This window comes from Oratosquilla oratoria, chromosome 3, assembly GCF_046742065.1.
Source record: "Oratosquilla oratoria isolate Oo_2021 chromosome 3, ASM4674206v1, whole genome shotgun sequence".
Taxonomy (NCBI): domain Eukaryota; kingdom Metazoa; phylum Arthropoda; class Malacostraca; order Stomatopoda; family Squillidae; genus Oratosquilla; species Oratosquilla oratoria.
Window position 1 is genome coordinate 32,467,032 of NC_134779.1, and position 7,500 is coordinate 32,474,531.

At 40.5% G+C, this 7,500-nt stretch overlaps 1 protein-coding gene across 4 annotated transcripts in view; it reads left to right on the forward strand.

Annotated features, from left to right (window-relative positions):
• The window catches only part of LOC143021279 (putative adhesion G protein-coupled receptor E4P), a 45,488-nt gene that overhangs the window by 4,105 nt on the left and 33,883 nt on the right, over window positions 1-7,500 (forward strand). The window contains exon 1 of one of the 4 annotated variants that reach the window (XM_076178696.1): window positions 4,413-4,534. The exons of 1 other annotated variant lie outside the window; for it this stretch is intronic. The gene's annotated coding sequence lies outside the window, so the exon portion shown is untranslated. Of the gene's footprint in view, window positions 1-4,412; window positions 4,584-7,500 lie in introns of those variants that run through there. 2 more of the 4 variants (XM_076178689.1, XM_076178704.1) reach the window with 2 other exon arrangements.

Below are 7,500 nucleotides of genomic sequence, written 5' to 3' on the forward strand. Positions count from 1 at the left end.
TGACGATGGGGAGGAGGAGGAGGAGGAGGAAGAGGATGAGGAGGAGGAGGAAGAGGTGACGATGAGAGGAGGGGGAAGAAAATGAGGTGGAAGAAAGGTGACGATGGCAAAGGGAGGAGGAGGAGGAGGAGGAGAAAGAAGTGACGAGGGCAGGAGAATGATAACTAGGAGTAAGAAGAAGAAGAGTGGGAGGAGAAAGAGGAGGTGACGGGAAGAAGAGGAAGAGGAGTGGGATAAGAGAAGAAGAGTAATGACGATGATGTTAGGAGGAGGAGGAAATGAAAGAAGACGAGTAGAAGGAGAAAGAGGAGGAGGAGAGGAAGGAGAAAGAGGAGGGGGAGAGGAAGAAGGAGAAAGAGGTGGAGAGGAAGAAGGAGAAAGAGGTGGAGGAGAGGAAGAAGGAGAAAGAGGAGGGGGAGAGGAAGAAGGAGAAAGAGGAGGGGGAGAGGAAGAAGGAGAAAGAGGAGGAGGAGAGGAAGAAGGAGAAAGAGGAGGGGGAGAGGAAGAAGGAGAAAGAGGAGGGGAAGAGGAAGAAGGAGAAAGAGGAGGAGAGGAAGAAGGAGGAGGTGAGGAGGAAGGAGAAAAAAGAGGAGGAGGAGGTGGAGGAGAGAAGTTGGCGGGCTTGTTTATCATTCAATCGCATTGAAATCTCTGAAAGTCATGGAGGTGGTGAACAATTTTTGCGTATGATTGTCCTGGCTCTTTCATTCAGCTGGGGGACCCTTTCCCGCCAACAGAGCTTTTAGGGTTAAGGATTTTATTCGTCACAAAGAAACCTGTACTTTCGCAAGTCAAGGAACCAAATGATTGTCGTAAATTGTACAGAGGTTTCATTAAGAGGAGGAGGAGGAGGAGGATATGGAGGAGGAGGATATGGAGGAGGAGGAGGAGGGGGAAGAGGATATGGAGGAGGAGGAAGAGGAGGGGGAAGAGGATATGGAGGAGGAGGATATGCAGGAGGAGAGGAGGAGGAGGAGGAGGATATGGAGGAGGAGGATATGGAGGAGGAGGATATGGAGGAGGAGGAGAAGGAGGATATGGAGGAGGAGGAGGAGAAATGTGGAGGGTAACGTGAAAGAGGATGAGAGAGAAGGAAATGCTTAAAGTCCAGAAGAATAAGGTCAGAAAGAATGTGAATAAGAATTGAAGAAAAGGTCAGAGACTAAGTAGAAAGCTCAGAAATGCTCAATCAAAAATAGTTTGATAAAAAAGGTTTGTGTGAAAGGAGAATTTTGATGAAAATATCAGAAGCTTACTAAGAAGGTCAGAGATTATAAATAAAAAGGTCAATGAAGTTTTATGAAGATGGCAGAAGATCAGTTAGCAGGTAAGAGATCAATAAAAAGACTTTAAAAACAATAGTCAAAATGGACAGAGAAAAATGTCGGAGGCTTAAGAAGAAGGTCAAAGTGGACAGGTATAAAGGTCAGAGAGGCTTAATAAGGTCAAAGTGGACAGGGAAAAAAGCCTTAGAGGCTTGATAAAAGGGTCAAAGTGGACAGACATAAAGGCCAGAGAGGTTTAATAAGTAGATCAAAGTGGACAGGTATAAAGGTCAGAGAGGTTTAATAAGGTCAAAGTGGACAGGTATAAAGGTCAGAGGGGTTTAATAAGAAGGTCAAAGTGGACAGGGAAAAAGGTCATAGAGACTTGATAAAAGGGTCAAAGTGGACAGGTATAAAGGTCAGAGAGGTTTAAGAAGGTCAAAGTGGACAGGGATAAAGGTCATAGATGCTTGATGAAAGGGTCAAAGTGGACAAGTATAAAGATAAGAGAGGTTTAATAAGAAGGTCAAAGTGGACAGGGATAAAGGTCATAGATGATGAAAGGGTCAAAGTGGACAAGTATAAAGGTCAGAGAGGTTTAATAAGATCAATGTGGGCAGGGAAAAAGGTCAGAGAGGCTTGATAAAAAGGTAAAAGTGGGCAGATATAAAGGTCAAAGAGGCCAGGCATGATTAAAAAGCAGAACGCTAAGATATTCGGAGACTGGAGGAGGAGGAGGAGGAGGAGGTGGAGAGAGAAGAGGAGGAGGAGGTGGAGAGGGAAGAGGAGGAGGAAGAGTAAGAAAAAGAGGTGAGTAGAGGGCAACATGGAAGCGAATGAAGAAGAAGGAAGAACTAAGGAAAATAACAAGGTCAAAAGAGGCAGAAATTGGTATTTAGTGTTTTATGGGTAATAACCAGCGCATGGAAGAGAGGGAGGAAGTAGGAGGAGCCAAAAAGGAAAATAAGGTCAAAAAGGGGCAGGAATTGGTATTTGGTCATTTAAGGGTAATAACCAGCGCTTCTATCCTTGAGGATGAGATTGCAGCAAAGAGTTGGAATCATAGAGGAGGCGGTCTCAGGAGAGATTTGAAGGAAGGGACAGTAAAAGGAAGGACAAGAGAAGTCAAAAGTGGTTTGCATTCTCTTTCGAGTTGAGGATGAGTCTTCTTTGGTAAACGAAAACAACATGACTCTGATCCGTATGGGTGCTAATGTAGTCTCTAAAATACTGTCTGCATAAATGTTTTGCGCTCAGTACCCACCATTAGAAGGGGTTTACACGGTTCGTCGAATGCGGTTCGACAGACACGTGTTTAAAGTGATGTGTGAACGTGTGAACGGGGTATTTGGTTGTCGAACACGTGTGTGTCGAACCGCGTTCGACGAGCCGTTAGACCACCATAAGGGAGTTCGGAAGTGTGGAATAAAAATCTATAAAGCGAAGATGTTTGATAAAAAGGTCATAATAACTTGATAATAAGGTCGATGAAAGGGGAGGGAAGAATCGGTGATGAAGGTCAGAAAGTCGAAAAAAGGTTAGAAATTTTACGGAAAAGGTCAAAGTTGTTTAGTTAAAAAGGGTGCAGAATTAGAGAGTGAGGGTGTCGGAAAAGGAAAAAAGAGGAAGAGGTGGAGGAAAAGGGAAGAGGAGAGGAGAGGAAAAGAGGATGAAGGAAACATGGAAGAGCGTGAGAATCTCAAGGGCATGTCGTTGTTTAACAGGTATTAATCATAAAAGGGCAGGAAAAAAAGAAAAGAAAAAAAAAGAGATCGACCAGAGATACAAAGGTCTGATATGTTTGATAAAAAGGCAGAATAAAATGTTAGGGGAAAAAAAGGATTGCTGAAAAGGACGGAGAGCCTTAGGAAATAGGTCAGATGATCGATAAGAAGGTCATAGGGGGTCGATAAAAAGGTCAGAGAAGATCAAGTAACAAGGTCACAGAATCGATAAAAAACTCAAAGAAATCTGATAAGAATGTGAAATATATTCATTAAAAATGTAGGACAAAATTGAGGACGAGGGAGAGGAGGAGGGGGAGGAGGAGGAGGAAGAGGAAGAGGAGGCGGTGAAAGAGTCACCGCTATATGAAACACAGCGTTCCGACTAAAGTGTGACGATTCGACTAAGCTTAACCTTGATGGATTAAAGATTGCGTCTGTCAACTCTTCAGTTATGATAAACGATCTCTTTCTGGCGGACGCTTCCAGTCGAAGACGATCTCCATTAGCCTCGCAAGTGACGAATTTAGTACTTTCGCTAGCGAGCCAGACGATTTCATTCAGATTGTTAATAAGCTCCCCCAGCCTTGACGGGCGTAAATCTTGATGAAAAAGTGAAGGGAGGAAGAATTGTTTCCCAAGGGTCCCTTCTTCGACTTCTGATCTCCTCTCCCACTCCGGAAATATTGCAAAAGCCTAACGTAACCTAATGTAACTTAACGTAACTTAGATTAACTTGACGTAACGCAACCTTCTTTACTGAAAAAAAAAATTACCCTGCCACGTGGGAAAAATTGAATTTTTACAAAGCCAGTCTATCGCGGATTTATTTATCTTTCTTATCTATTTGTCTATGATTTTATAGTTATTGTTTTATGCATTTCATTCTATTGATCTATTCCATTTATTTGTTATTATTATTGTTATTATTATTGTTATTATTATCTTTATTATTATTATTATTATTATTATTATTATTATTATTATTATTGTTATTGTTATTGTTATTGTCATTATTGTTATTGTTATTGTTATTGTTATTGTTGTTATTATTATTATTGTTATCATTGTTACTATCATTATTATTATTGTTATTATCATTATTATTATTATCATCATTATTATCATTATTATTATTATCATTACCGTTGTGATCATTATGTACATTTTTTTATTCATTTATCTATTTATTGCGAAATCGCTTCGCACTGAAGAGGAACGGACCGTTGGGAATGATTTCCATTGCATGCGCGACATCATTACTCCTCGGAAAGGGAAAGGACCCATCGGGAAATATTTTTTTCTCGATCTGACTACGCACTATGTACACACGCACACAAACTCCCACGAACTCTGGCATCGATTTTGAATCTCTGCCTCCTGACGTTATTTACGACGTGGCAACTCTGTCGTCCCCCCAGGAGACTCCTTGTTGACGCTGCGGCGAGCCCTGAACTCCACGTCTCTATCGTCAGTGCCACGTCGACCTAGAACAGTCTAGAGTGTCAAGGGGACTATGTAGTGACAACGGACGCTCTGCGGTGGGTGAGTTGTCGTCGGTGAATTAAGCCGGTGGCATGTCGTTGTTTAACAGGTACTAATGTCGTCAAGGAACACGACATCCTTTGTCAGTGTCAATGTTGGTATTCTGTATATTTCAGCCACTATTTGGCGGTATCTTTCCTAAGCCAACCCTACCTAACCTCACCAGCCCAACCTAACCTAACCTAACTTAACCTATCTTAATTCAACTTAACCGATTCAACTCCGATGACAAGATGTCTTGTCATTTGGTCAAATAAAACAAAAAATCATAAAACACCAAAATGTTTGATCAAACACCAGAAAAATATGACGTCAGTCCTCGCTTCGCTGCGAGCGAAGCGAGGATTGACGTCATATTTTGCTGGTGTTTGATCAAACATTTTGGTGTTATGATTTTTTGTTTTATTTGATCAAATGACAAGACATCTTGTCATCGGAGTTGAATGGGTTAACCTAACCTAAAGTAACCTAACCTAACCTAACCTAAAGTAACCTAACCTAACCTAAAGTAACTTAACCTAACCTAACCTAAAGTAACCTAACCTAACCTAAAGTAACCTAACCTAACCTAACCTAACCTAAAGTAACCTAACCTAACCTAACCTAACCTAAAGTAACCTAACCTAACCTAACCTAACCTAAAGTAACCTAACCTAACCTAACCTAACCTAAAGTAACCTAACCTAACCTAACCTAACCTAAAGTAACCTAACCTAACCTAACCTAAAGTAACCTAACCTAACCTAACCTAAAGTAACCTAACCTAACCTAACCTAAAGTAACCTAACCTAACCCAACCAAAGTCCTCAGAAAAATGTCGTCGTCTTAATTCATCGCTTAGTCTGTATTTTACAACTTGGAGGGACAAGAGAAGAAAAGTGACACAAATCTTTGGTTAAATACAAAACGTTAACCTCATACATAACGGATGGTACTTTTCCTTCTGCTCCTGGTGCCGCCAGGCGATTTTATTCCTCTCTGTGGCACCCTGATGATAAGGGGAAGGACTTCGGGAGAAAAAAAAATCTTAGAATGAGATGGAAAACTGTAATTCAGCGATGTTATTCATCAAAGGAAACTTTCGTCGAAGCGACATAGTTGAAACGGTTTTGATTCCGCTTTGGCTGGTCCTTGCATTGCGTTTTGCGATCTTAATCGTAATTCCACCGTCCGTCCTCGGGCGACTTTAGCCAGCCGAGGGAAAGACCCTCAGATACGAAAGAGCTTAGTGACACGGTCATCAGTGAAGAAAGTATAGTGTCGGTTCTCTAGTGCTAATTACCCAATGCCAACCGTACATTCCCGATCACCTAGTACCGATTACCTAGTACTGATTACCTAGTATCGATCATCAAGTACCAGTCATCTAGTATCCAGTGCCAGATATCTAGTCCTAATCAATCTGTGCCAATGATCTATTGATTTGACACCTAGTGCAAAATATCTAGTGCATGCATAGCCATCCAGTGCATGGACAGTCATCTAGTGCCACTTAGTTATCTAGTGCGTGTCAGTTATCTAGTGCTTTCCAGCCATCTATTGGCAGTCGTCTAGAACCAGTCATCGGTTTTTAAGAGTTCTAGGTCCTAGACGTTCTTTCTTTGTAGCATTCGCCAGGAAAGCATATCAGGAAGCCAAGAAACCTCTCAAACCTGGTAATGTCCCAGGGTTGGATGGTATCACCCCAGAAGTGATAAAAGGCCTTAGTACCAAGACTCGAACGTAGGGAGTACAATTTACACTAACTGTGCAACAAAGTAAAGAATCTCAAAGATATGGTGAAGAGCTAAGGTTATAGCTTTGCTAGAACCCAATAAAGATCTCGGTATACCCAAAAGCTATCGCCCTATGTCTCTCTTCTACACATCATACAAACTGTATGAACGTATGACGAAGAGAGTGACGGAGGTTCTGTCTCCTTATCCAACCCACTCCCTCCCCGTTCCTCTTCCCCTCCTCGTTGGGAAGAGAGATTTTATGAAATGTAATGGAGACTGTTGGTTTTTTGGTCACGTGTACCTCCTCAGCACAGAGACTTAGGCCACGAGTGTTTTGTACTGGTTAATGCCAGAGGGTTTTATTCGTTCGTGTAGATGATGCCCAAAGTATCGATTCTTTGACGTCACACACACCCCCCCCGCGAACCTCCAGCTGAAATAAATTGTCTGTTACTCTTCGTAGCTTTACCACTAGGAATTTGTCTTTTATAATCGTTACTATACATATTATATATATATATATATATATATATATATATATATATATATATATATATAATATATATAATAATATAAATATATATATATATATATAACACAGATTTACTACCGACGTTTCAAACCCTGTCCGGGTTCGTCTCAAGGGTTCGAAACATCGGTAGTACATTCTGTTACTCTGAGTCCAGTGTTTGAAATTTTCCATTAACATGATTCCTGGACTCAGGTCGGCTTGGATTGGGTCAGGTCGGTTCAGGTCAGGTCAGGTCGCGTCAGGTCAGGTCAGGTCGGGTTAAGTTATCCTCTTTTAGGACAGGATGGGATAGGACATGTAATGCCAATCTTATTTTCGTTTATATTTCTGTTCTATCATTGTATCATATCCTATTCATCAGTTTGCTTATTTGCCATTATTGTTATCATTATCATGATTATGATTATTATCATTATTATCAATATCATTATCATTATTATTATTATTATTAGTAGTAGTAGTAGTAGTAGTAGTAGTGGTGGTGGTAGTAAGTAGTAGTAGTAGTAGTAGTGGTGGTGGTAGTAGTGGTAGTAGTAGTACTATTATTATTCTTATTATCTTTATTATTATTCTTATTATTATTCTTATTTTTATCATTATTATTATTATCTTTATTAATTATTATTATTATTGTTATGTTATTGCTATTGTTATTATGTTATTGCTATTATTGTTATTGCTATTATTGTTATTGTTATCGCTATCGCTATCGCTAT